Here is a 12,057-nt window from a genome sequence, read left to right as displayed (position 1 = left end):
CAGGCCAGGACCGGAGGGTTCAGCTGCTTGGGGGTGGCCTCTGGGCCAGCCTGGGTTACTGCCTGGGGAGCCGGGAGCCAAGGCTTGTTTTCATGGCTGGGTGCAACCCACCCCCAGCACTGAGAGGATGGTGAGCATGGGTTGGGGGGCAGTGATGTTTGTCACTGGGGGTGTGTGAGCGAGTGTGCGACTTTATGAGCTGGCGTAATCGTGTGCAGTTTGTGTGAGTGTGTGCACGAGTGTGTGTCGTTTCTGGGTAATGTGTGGCTGTGCAATGAGTGTGAACATGCAAGTCTGGGATGGAGTGTGTGAGGGAGGAGTGCCCCAATGACATGAGTGACGGGGGTGGGGGCATGAGTCCCGTGTGGGCTCCTCTGAATGTCTTTCCTGCTCTGGGGGACCACAGACCCGAGACCTGTGCTTGGCAGAGCCTAGTGGGGAGGGAGTGGTGGCAGCAGCTGCACATGGAGCCTGGGGGTCCTGGCAAGGCCTCCCTGTCGGTGTGTGATGGGGGACCATGGTGAGTGGCTGGGTCCACGTGCTGCCTGAGCCTTGGGTGTAGATGTGAGGCTTGGATCCCCATATGGTTGGCTGGGGAGGACAGAGGCTCTGGGGTGCAAAAGTTGCTGGGTGGGGGACCTTTCGGGGTGGTAGCTCCCAGCAGACAGGACCTGGGCTGCCCAGCCAGGCTGAATGTCCGGCGCAGGAGTAGTGCAGCACAGGCCTAGGTTTGTGTGGAGGAGGGAAGGGGGCTGAGTTGGGGAGTTCTCCTCCCCGGGGTCTCCTGAGCTGGTGGCCATAAGCCTGGGGGTTGTTCTGGCCCCTCTTTTCCGGGGCCCGCTTCTCAGCATCCCTCCCCTCTCCTGTGACTCAGAATGCAAGCCTTGCCTGTCCTGATTCAGTTGCCACACCCACACAGCCAGAGAAAATAATTAGGGGAGCGCATCGCGTTCTCTGCCAGGTTCCCAGGGCTGGGCCGGGGGCGTGTGAAGCCGCAGGCTGGGGTGTCCCAGAGGCAGGCTGGTGGGTGGAGCTTCATACTCTTCCCGCGTGGCCGGTGGGGGAGAAGGCCCCTGTGGGTCTGTGTTGGTGGGATCTGCAGCAGGCTGGGGGCATGAGCTGCGGGTGTGTGTGTGTGTGTGTGTGTGTGGCATGACAGGGAAGGTGACCGCGTGGCCAGGTCAAGTGCTGGGTGGGGGACCTGGCCTCTGGTTGCTTGCTCGGCTCGTGGGAGGCATTTCCAGACTGACATGGACTGCTGCCCGCCCTGTGAAGTCAGCACTGCAGTCATCCAGCTCCTGGGGTGGGCGTATGGCTGAAGGGTTAAGTGTCTGTCTTTGGTCCCTGATTCTGGCTCCTGCTAGTTGAGACCCTGGGAGGCAGCAGTGGGGGCTTACGTAGTTCATGTGAGAGACCTGGATGGAGTTCCCTGCTCCCAGCATTGGCCTGGCCTACCCCTTGCCATTGCAAGCAGGCAGGCATTTGGAAAGTGAATCAAGGGGCCGGCTGGCACTGTGGTGTAGAAGGTTAAGCTGCCGCCTGCAACGTGGGTTTCCCGTAAGGGCCCCGGTTCGAGTCCTGGCTGCTGCATTTCCAATCCAGTTCCCTGCTACTGAGAAAGCAGTGGAGGATGACCCAAGTGCTTGGGCCCCTGCCATCCACATAGGAGACCCGGATGGAGTTCCAGGTTCCTGACCATTGCAGCCATATGGGGAGTGGACCAATGGATGGAATCTCTCTCACTCTCTCTCTCTGTGACTCTGCTTGTCAAATAAATAAATCTTTAAGTAAAAGGCCATAAGAAAGAGAAAGTCAATCAAATAAATAAGGTAAAAAAGAAGAGCTGGCTGGCTCCAATGCTGCTCGTGACTGGTTACAGCCTTTGAAATCCTTGCACAGAGTGTACGTGTGTGTGAGAGCCCAGCCAGGACCTCCTTCAGCGAGTGCCTGGCCTACCTGCTGCAGGTGTTAAGGAGGAAAAGTGCCACAAAGTCCACACACCTGACCTGGGCTGGACCAGCCTGCACTTCACCGTGGCCTGGAGCTCAGAGCTGCTGCCCACACAGGTCTGGCCTAATGCACACTCTTTCTCCAGCAAGGGGACTATTATATTTTATGATGAAAAAGTTTTACTTACTTGTTTATTTCAAAGACAGTCAGGGTGGTGGGGGGCGGGGTCTAGACACACAGAAAGAGATTGGCTTCTATCAGCTGGTTTACTCCTGAAATGGTTGCAGCAGCTGGGGCTGGGCCAGGCTGAAGCCAGGGGCTAGGAACTCCATCTGGGTTTCCCATGTGGGTGGCAGGGGTCCATGCACTTGAGCCATCACCTGCTGCCTTCGCAGCATGTGTGTTAGCAGGAAGGGGAGCTGGGACCACAACCCAGGTGCTTTAATAAGGGATGCGGTGACTTTAACTGCTCAACGCCGGCCTCAGCCTGGGGATTTACTCTCATTGCTCAGTACTAACAGCGGCTGACATCGACTGAGAGCTTTCTCTGCTAACCATGCCTGTCCATTCTCCACCTTACCCTTTAGAGAAGGAAATGAAGAACTTTTACTTATTTATTTATTTAAAAGGGAGGTGGGGTAGAGCCATAGAGAGAGACTTCTCTGTCTGCTGGGGGAACAGTAGGTAAGCGCTAAGGTGGTCTTTCTACTGAACCCTATGCCTTACCCACCGAACTTCCCTGTCTCCAGCCCAGGCCCGGCTGCCCCAGGCTCCCTTCCCATTTCCAAACCTGGGAGTCAGTGCAGGTTTGAGCTGTCCGGGCTCACAGAGCGTGTGCAGGAGTGCATGCGTGCGTGTCATGGGTGTGTTTGTGTTTGGGCAAGTGGAGAAAGCAAACAGCTCACGCATCCTGTTCCAGCCCAGCAGACATCACTGCATGGGGAAGGAATGTGGATTCGGCATGCAGTTTTTTTTTTCCCTCTTTGTAGAATGTAAATACCTTTGAGTTTCTGCAGGCTCCGGAAGGCTTCTGCTCCTCACAGCTCACTTGGAGGCTGTTGTGCAAAAGAGAAGGCTGGTGCGATGCAGGCTCGCGCATGCGCACGCACGGGCACACTCTGACAGCTGGGGAGCAGGCGCGCCTTAAGTATTGAGATCAGGAAAGCCGAGTGCTGGGGTGGGGGAGGCTGAAGCTGCACCCTGAGCAGGGCCATCTTCTGTTCATGCTGCTGCTGCCTTTTTTTTTTTTTTTTTAAGATTTTATTTATTTGAAAGGCAGAGTGACAGAGAGAGAGAGAGAGAGAGAAGAGAAAGAATCTTCCAACCGCTGGTTCACTCCCCAAGTGACTACAACAGCTTGATGCTTGGAACTCCATCTGGGTCTCCCACATGGGTGGCAGAGACCATCCTCCAATAACTTTCCAGGTGCATTAGCAGGGAGTTGGATGGGAAGTGGAACAGCCGGGACTGCAACTGGTGCTGGTGTCACAAATGTCACAAGTGGTGGCCTAACCTGCTGTGCCACAATGCTGGCCCTAAGGAGGAAAGGAGAGCTGCAGGAACAAGACCCTGCCCCATGCAGGGCAGAACCTGGGGAGACTGTGGGGAGGCCTGGCCATGTGTGGTGCTGCCCACTGCTCTCAAAGAGGTTGAGCCTCCTGCCAGGGTTCCTGGGTGGTGAGTGGCGGAACAGAGCCTGGGTGCTTTTGCACTTCCGTTAAAGATGTCAGGGCTGTAAGCTGGCCACAGCTTTGGGAACCCCAGCTGTCTTCCCAGCCTGCAGTGGGCCCCCCACCCTGTGTGCCTGTGGGGTGTCAGTGACTCTTCAGAAGAATGGGCTGGGGATTTGCAGCCAAAGTGAGGTGGGCTAGAGGCAAGCATGTCCCTGCCATGTCCTGCAGGAATCAGGGTGGGAAGCAACACTCGTCCCCTTGTCCCCCATTCAGGGTCCCAGGGGGCTCCCCGGGGACTAGAGGAGCACAGGGTCTCACACACACTTTTCCTTCAGGGTCAGAAGGAACGCTGGCTAGGTGCGGCCACGTTTTCATGTTTTCTCTGTGTTTATCAATGCATAGAGCTTTTCATGCAAAAGCAGAAGGACCTATTGTTTAAAGATTATGACCCCAAGAGGATGGTGTTGTGGCAGAACAGGTTAAGCCACTGCCTGTGATGCTAGCAACCATTTGGGTCCCAGCTGCTCCACTTCTGATCCAGCTCCCTGCTAATGCACCTAGGAAACTGGAGGAAGATGGCCCAAGTGCTTGGGCACCTGCACCCATCTAGGAGACCGGGGATGAGATTTTTGGTTCCTGGTCCAGCCCCAGTTAGGGAGTGAACCAGTGGATGAAAGACACTGCAATTCTGGGACAGAGGATCCCACTCCCTGTCCTGGCTGTGGCTGCAGCCCTCGGGCTAGAGGGTCCCTTCAACCTGTTACTGTGCTCTGTGGCTGCTTGCAGAGTTTGTCAGCTTCCTGTGGCGTGGCATCCTGGCCTCTCCTTAGGCTGGGAGCACTTGGGGATGGCTTTCTCGGGACGGTCCTGGGCAGGGATCCCAGAGCTGAGCCTACCTGGGGCATTTGGCTCAGGAACCCCCGGCCCCAGAGACGGATTTGCAGGGCTCCGTGTAGCTGGGCTGTAAGGCATAGAGAACAAAAGGGACTTGATTGTGGGCACCTTGGAGAGCATGAACCGCAAGAGAGGCTGGCAGATGGCGGCAGGTTGGGAATGGCGGAAGTGCAAGTACAGGCTGGGGCCAGGCTGCTCTTATCTGGGGGGTGCGGCCTGCCGCCAGGGACAGCCAAGGACAGCCAGCAGCAAGCTGATGCAGGGTTTTTAGCAACTCTCTCCTTACCTCCCTCCAGCCCTCTGAGTACCTCATCCCCCATCTGAGCTTTTTGTATGAAGACTACTCAAGGTCTGAGTTTGCATTTTAATAGACTATTCTTGAAAAGCTTCCAACAAGTGACTCTCTTAATGGTAGAATTTCAGGTAGAGTCCGGGTGGTTTTATTTTTATTTTTTAAGCCAATGGAAGACTTATTTGTTTGAAAGGCAGAGATACAGAGAGAGGGAGAGAGAGAGAGAGAGAGAGAGGTCTTCCATCTGCTGGTTCACTCCCCAAATGGCCGTAACGGCCAGAGCTGAGCCAATCTGAAGCCAGGAGCCAGGAGCTTCATCAAAGTCTCCCATGCAGGTGAAGGGTCTAAGGACTTGGGCCATCTTCCACTGCTTTCCCAGGCCACAGCAGAGAGCTGGATTGGAAGTGGAGCAGCCAGGACTTGGACCGGAGCCCATATAGGATGCTGACGATGCAGGCGGATGCTTAACCTACTACGCCACGGTGCCGGCCCCATATCTAGCACTTTCCAAGGTGGGCTGCAGCTTCCTGGCAGGCTCTCTGGGGTCGGGTAGCCCTCATCACAGGCTGTCTGCCGTGCTGCAGCCACCAGTAGGCACGCAGGATGCAGCATTAACAAGGTGACCCCACTGTGTCCTGGGGATGTGTCAGGGGCTGGCGGTGACTGTCAGAGAGCTGACGGATCCTGGCTGTGGGCAGGCAGAGTGCGGGGCCGTGTGGGAGCACACGGGGCTGGCAGACGACTCTGGCTTTTGCTCTGGGTGCTTCAGTGCAAAGAGCGAGGCCTGAATTGGTGGGAAATGAGGCCTGGGAGATAGGGGCAGGGAATGGCACAGGCCCGACAGGCTCCATAGGGGCAGTGGCCACCTGTTGCCCAGGAGTCTCCGGCGTACTTTGCCTCTCTGCTCCAGTTCTTTTGCAAATGCTTATTTACCTCTTCCTCCTGGAAGCCTTCCCTGACCTCCCCCTCAGGCCGACTGAGGCCTGGCAGCCCCCTGAGCTTGTCTCTGTTAGGAGTTTCAGTCTGGGTTGGCGTTGCCAGTTTCTCTTGATGCTGTTGCATGGGACAGGACTGCCCATGCTGTTCTGTAGGCATGGCTCACATGTAGGGGGCCCTCAGGAGAGCCGTGTGGCCCCGGATGAAGGAAGGATCTTGTGCTCACCCCAGTCCTGGAGACGTTAGGTGCCCAGGCTGCAGCTGACCCACAGAAGGCTGGGATGGGCGTGTGGTCACCAGGCCAAGGGGTCCAGGCACCTAGCTCAGGCTGGGATATGGACTCCAGGAGAGGTGTGTTGGCTCCTGGGGATGCAGGGGGGAGGTGGGGCTGGGAGAGCCTGGACCCAGCTTGGCAGGTGAGCCTGGGGTGCCTGCCTCCTCCCACCTGAGGTGCCAAGATCCTGGCTGATCGATCCTGTTGGCGTCCCTGCAAGACAGAGATGGTGTTGGCACCCATCAGGGTGGTGCTGGCTTGGCTGCTGGCAGAGGGTGAGGAAATCCAGTGGCTGAGGCTGGCACGGGCAGCACCCACAGAAGAGTCGGGGGCAGGCACTGCTTAGGAGGTGGAGGACAACCACGGCTCAGCAAGTCGGAGCAGGGGGCCCAGCCAGATGGTACCAGGGCCACACACCGGCCCGGTTCTCCCTGGAGCCACCCCTGCCCTGCACCCCTGTCCCAAGCCTAGCGCCACCCATGGAGACAATGGCCTCAGGCTGGGGAGACTGTTGGTGCCTGGGGTGCAGTTCCCCGGTGCAGGTGGCTTGGGTACCGCCTGAAGCCCCACACACCCAGCATTCCAGCTTTTCTTCCCAGTCGGGGCCCCACACTGTCCTCCCTGGGGGTCCAGCCTGCCCGGCTCCTGGCTGAGGCACCAAGCCCAGAGATGGGGGACACTAGCCCAGGGTGGCACAGCCAGTGTTGGCTGGAGTAGGGATGTGTATCTGTCCTGCTGGCTGTGGTTTATACTGCGCTCTGGGCTTGGCTCGGGGCTCGGGGCTGGGGGATAGACTGTTTTCCTCATTGACAAGGGACTGTCTTGTGTCAGCTGCCTCGGCAGGGGACTGGATGAGATGACCCCTGAGATTCCCTGGGGTCAGAGGGAGAAACCCTGCAGGAATTGGGGGTGGAGGCATAGGAGTGACTCCCCACAGGCCCTGGGAAAGGCTAAAGTAGGGGAATCTTAGCACCATTCTTTCTGTCCACCGCCTGGGGCAGCTCAGCAGATGCCCGAGTCCACCCCTAAGGTTCCGAGGAACCAAGGTGGGGAATGGGGGGCACCCTCCTCCCGGCAGCCTGACCAGGACTCCTGGCACCCAGGCGGGGACCCAGAGCAGCCTTTGTGACTTGGTGTCATCATCTGTAATCGCCTCTCCCCCACTCCGCCCCCAAGAGGGTGTGGGAAGGTCACCAGCACCACGCCCTTGACCCTGCAGAACCACCCCTAGCCACTTTGAGTGTGTGATGGCTCAGCCAGCCTTGGGAGCACTAGGCTGTCACTTTTTTGTTGATCCTGGATGGGTTGTGTGCCTTGGAAAGCCGATATGTGTAGACTTCCCTCCTATGTCTGAAAGCCTTTGCTCGCTGGGAGCTTAGAATTTGAGGCAAGGAGTGCTTCCTGCCAGCAGCACTTTTCCCTGAAGGCCTTAATTGGCAGTGCTGGCCGGCACTGCCCAGGGCAGACATTACAAGTTGATTACTGCACCTCTCCTGACCTAAGAGATAGCCTGATGCTGTCCAACCCAGCCCTACCCCAGAGTGCTGATGGTCACAGTGGCTGAAGCCTGCTTGCCCCGACTCTGACCTCATGGGTATTGACGCCTGCAAATATTTAGGCTGTTAGTCTGTGAGTCAGTCATCAAACACTAAGTGACGCTGGGGTGCACATCAAGGGGTACAGACAAATAAGCAAATATTTAAAATACAAGTCGAGCAGAGCAGAAGTCTTGACCTCAGGGGGCATGGAGATGGGACTGAGCCCTGCCCTGGCCTGCTGTTGGCAGCGTCCCAGGGAGCCTTCCTGGAGGAGGTGATGCTAGTAGGTGTCGGGGAATTAGGGTTCCGGACAGCGGGGCTGGGCTGGGGAGGAGGGGAAGATAAGTGACCAGAGTCACCAACTGCACCAGCCGGTGGGGGACTGAGGTCAGCTGATGATGGGGTAGAGCAGGGGCCCTGCAGGGCTTGGTGCCAGGGTGGGACTCAGCCTTCATCCTGTGGGCACTTTGCTGCCTTGCTGGCCTTTGTTCCTCTAGTTTGCGGGGGTTCCCCACTTGGTCCTTGCCTACCCCAGCCCTGAAAGAAAGGGTCTTGGCTGGGAGCAGTGCCTGGCCCGCATGCCCGTGCCGCCCTGGCCCCTGCCCGCAGCTTGCCCTGGCCGGTCGGTCCGTGGCCCCTCATCGGGACAGAGGCCAAGCTTGTTTTTGCTCCCCGATTCCTGGGGAGTCGTGCCTCAGCGGTACACAATGCAGCTGTGAAAATATCTGGGTCTGGCGTGCAGACTGCACACTGGGCCCCTTGTTTGCTCTGCAGATGGTACAGCCTGGGAGCTCACCCCAGCCCTTGGCTGGGAGGGTGTGTTGGTGGGGGGAGGTATCAGGGAGAGACCCCAGCCCTCCGGCCTTCTGGGCTGACCAGGGAGGAAGGTGACGATGGGAGTTTGGAATTGAGCAGCCCAAGACCATTCGCATCAGAGGCACAGACTCTGGGGGTTGGGGCCGTCCTGCCTGGCCCCAGGGCTCCAGGTTCTTGTTGGTGGAGTGGCCTCCAGCACTGCCTGGGGGCAAGCCCTGTTGCTCCTGTGGCCAGTGGGCAGGCTGCTTGGCTGTAGTGATGACGCCAGGCCCCTGTGTATGTGCACGCGCCAGGCCCTGTTCAGTCCCATTTTCCAGATGAGCAAACCGAGGCCCAGGGAGAGCTTGGTTTTTGTTGACAGCTCCCAGTGGAGCTCTGAGACAAACCTAGAGGCTCCCTGGAGCCCGCAGGGCAGGTGTCCGGGTTTTAGAGCAGGGCCTGCTCAGTAGAGAAAGGAGGAGACAGGGAAGGGGGGGTGCAAACCACGGGGTGCAGGCAGCCTGGTTTTCCCATGAGGAATAAGTAGATGGTGTGACGTCATCTCAAGTGTGGACCATGACATGCATGGGTCTTAGCCGGGGCCTCGCAGGAGCCAGAGCCGTACCCATCTCTTCTGGAGGGAGGCTGGCTGCCGCAGGAGGGGCCTGCCTTTCCCATCAAGGGCCCTGCCTGGCCCCTGTTCCAGGCCCGTAAGTCAGGGAATTAGGGTTAATTATCTGTTTACCTGAGCACCAGGAAGCCCAGGGGCTGGGCAAATTAGGGAGCTTTCATGCTTGGGAAAATAAATTCAAGGAGCGGTAAAGAAGCAGGTGCACCTGTTAGGAGGCGGATTTTTGTGTGACACCTGTTTCTAGCCACAGTGCAAGGCCAGGGCTTTGCTCCTCCTTTGCCTTGCAGGCCCCTGGGCTGAAGCTCCTGGGAGAGGTGGGTCAGTGGGCGCCAGGCTGGGGATGCTGTGTGGCTATGTCAGAAACCAGGGGGCTGAGGCGTGCCCTTATCCTTTCTATACCTCTCTCCTCCTTACCTAGATGGCCCCCACTGTTCCTCTTCCTCCTGCTGGTTCCTTCTCTGCTTTTTCTCCCTGCCCCGGCCCTGGGATGTGCCAAGAGCCTCCGCTCCCTTGGCTCATGCCTTCCTAGCCCCCGCAGTGCCCTGCAGGTCAAGTTTCAGGCCCTTCTGTTCCCTGTCTTGAGCCACAGGCCTGGTGCCGGGTGATGGGGAGCCTCCCCGGATCTCCCTAATTGGCCGCCCTCCCTTGCAGAGCGCCAGCTCTCTGCTGCTTGTCTGACGTGTGGCATATGCTACTGCATGCACTGATGCTTTCCCTGCCGACCTGTCTGCCTCCGTGAGGGCAGCAACTGGGCTCCGATCCCTGATCCCCAGAGACAGCTCCTGCATGCGGCAGGCATCTGCAGACCGAAAGAGCTCAGCCGAGATGGAAAAGGAAAAAGGAGATGCCTGCGCACCTGCCCTGGTCCACTGGTGCGGCTGCATCTTAGCTGTGTGGCTTTGGTGAGGGTGCTGACCCTCTCTGGGCCACTGGTTGTAAAGCCAAGGTCATGATTTGGGCCTGGGAGGAATCTCCTTTCATGATCCCAGGCCACGTGCCACGTCCATGCAGAGACGGGGCAGGATGGTGGTGGTGGTGGTTCTGTGTCTGATAAGCAGCAACTGCTGTTGCTGTGGAGTCTGCCGCCAAGGTCAATGTCAGGGAGCCCTAGGGGTCAACCCCACCGTGCAGGGGCCCAGACATGGATTGTGGCAGCTGGATTCCCCTTCTGAGGTCACCCTTTCACCCCGGGAGCCAAGGTTGAGGCCAGGGGCTCTTGGAGACCCTGCTTGGGGCAGGGGAAGAGGGTCCTGCCCAGGAGGAACTGTGTGGTTCCCCCTTCCCCATGCGGAGTTTTCCGGGGAACTGAGCAACCATGGGGCCAGGCTTCGACCAGCAGCCTCCCCTTCCCCACCTCTGGGAGGCCACATGTTCCTGAGCGCTGCCTTTGTCCTGCCTGGGCCCTGTTGGAGCTGTGACAAGGCTCTGGTTTCTAGTACAGAGCCAGGCAGGTGGTAGGAACAGGTGAAGGCCCGCCAGACCCCCCCTCCCTGACCTGAGGGCCAGGCCAGACCCCACGTGGGCCAGCGGCCATGATAGGTGTCACTGACTGTGCTGGGAAGGCCACTGTCTTCTCAGTCACCCCGGGATGGGTGCAATGTCCTAGAAGAGCAAACTGAAGTTCAGAGAGGGCAAGCAAGACAGCCAGGGACACACAGCAGGTGTGGACTGTGCTGGTCTGAGCATATATGTGCTTTTTCACCTGGGAGAATTCAGATGTATTTGTGTGTGTGTGTGTGTATGTGTATGTGTAAGATTTATTTATTTGAAAGAGTTACAGAGGCCGAGGCTGAGAGAGAGAGAGAGAGAGGTCTTCATCCGCTGGTTCACTCCCCAAATGGCTGTAACAGCTGGAGCTGTGCCGATCTGAAGCCAGGAGCCAGGAGCTTCTTTCAGGTCTCCCACATGGATGGAGGGGCCCAAGGACTTGGGCCATCTTCTACTTCTTCCCTAGACCACAGTAGAGAGCTGGATTGGAAAACTTCCCTAGGCCACAGCGGAGAGCTGGATTGGAAGTGGAGCAGCCAGGACTTGAACCAGCACCCATATGGGATGCCGGCACTGCAGGTGGTGGCTTTACTCACCGCTACACCACTGCACTGGCCCCCAGGAGAATTTTTAAACTGGATTATTTTGAGCCGGCGCCGTGGCTCAATAGGCTAATCCTCCACCTTGCGGCGCCGGCACACCGGGTTCTAGTCCCGGTCGGGGTGCCGGATTCTGTCCCGGTTGCCCCTCTTCCAGGCCAGCTCTCTGCTATGGCCAGGGAGTGCAGTGGAGGATGGCCCAGGTGCCTGGGCCCTGCACCCCATGGGAGACCAGGAAAAGCACCTGGATCCTGGCTCCTGCCATCGGATCAGCGCGGTGCGCCGGCTGCAGCGGCGGCCATTGGAGGGTGAACCAACGGCAAAGGAAGACCTTTCTCTCTCTGTCTCTCTCTCTCTGACTGTCCACTCTGCCTGTCAAAAAAATTAAAAAAAAAAAAAATAAACTGGATTATTTTGCTACTAGCTATTAAGAGTGAGCCCAGGGGCCGGTGTGGTGGCATAGTGGGCTAAACCCCCGCCTGTGGTGCTGGCATCCCATATGGGCTCCGGTTTGAGTCCTGGCTGTTTCACTTCTGATCCAGCTCTCTGCTATGGCCTGGGAAAGCAGTGGAAGATGGCCCAAGTGCTTGGGTCCTTGCACTCATGTGGGAGACCCAGAAGAAGCTCCTGGTTCCTGGCTTTGTATTGGCTTAGCTCCAGCCCTTGCAGGCATTTGGGGAGTGAACCAGTGGATGGAAGACTTCTCTCTCTCTGCCTCTGCCTCTCTGTAACTCTGCCTTTCAAATAAATAAATAAATCTTAAAAGAAAAAAAAAGTGAGCCCAGCTCAATGTTGTCCTTGGAGGAGTGGCAGCGTCGCGGCAGTGCCCTCTCTCCAGTATTCCCCTGCGGGGAGCCAGAGTCCCACCTTGGCTGCCCACTTCATACTGTGGTGCTGTGCAGGTGTCTGCCGGGGGTGGGGGTGGGGCGCCCATTTTCCAGATGAAGGCACTGAGCCACTGGCCACTCGGGCTGAGTATGATGGGAT

At 57.9% G+C, this 12,057-nt stretch overlaps 1 protein-coding gene across 4 annotated transcripts in view; it reads left to right on the top strand.

The window, feature by feature from the left end:
• GLI2 (GLI family zinc finger 2) overlaps window positions 1–12,057 on the top strand; it is a 216,288-nt gene that overhangs the window by 34,337 nt on the left and 169,894 nt on the right. The window contains exon 1 of one of the 4 annotated variants that reach the window (XM_051848777.2): window positions 6–130. The exons of the other annotated variants lie outside the window; for them this stretch is intronic. The gene's annotated coding sequence lies outside the window, so the exon portion shown is untranslated. Of the gene's footprint in view, window positions 1–5; window positions 131–12,057 lie in introns of those variants that run through there. 4 annotated transcript variants of the gene reach the window in all.

This window comes from Oryctolagus cuniculus, chromosome 3 (assembly GCF_964237555.1).
Source record: "Oryctolagus cuniculus chromosome 3, mOryCun1.1, whole genome shotgun sequence".
Lineage (NCBI taxonomy): Eukaryota > Metazoa > Chordata > Mammalia > Lagomorpha > Leporidae > Oryctolagus > Oryctolagus cuniculus.
The sequence above is the reverse complement of the archived record's forward strand: the minus strand, read 5'-3'. Positions and strand labels throughout refer to the sequence as shown.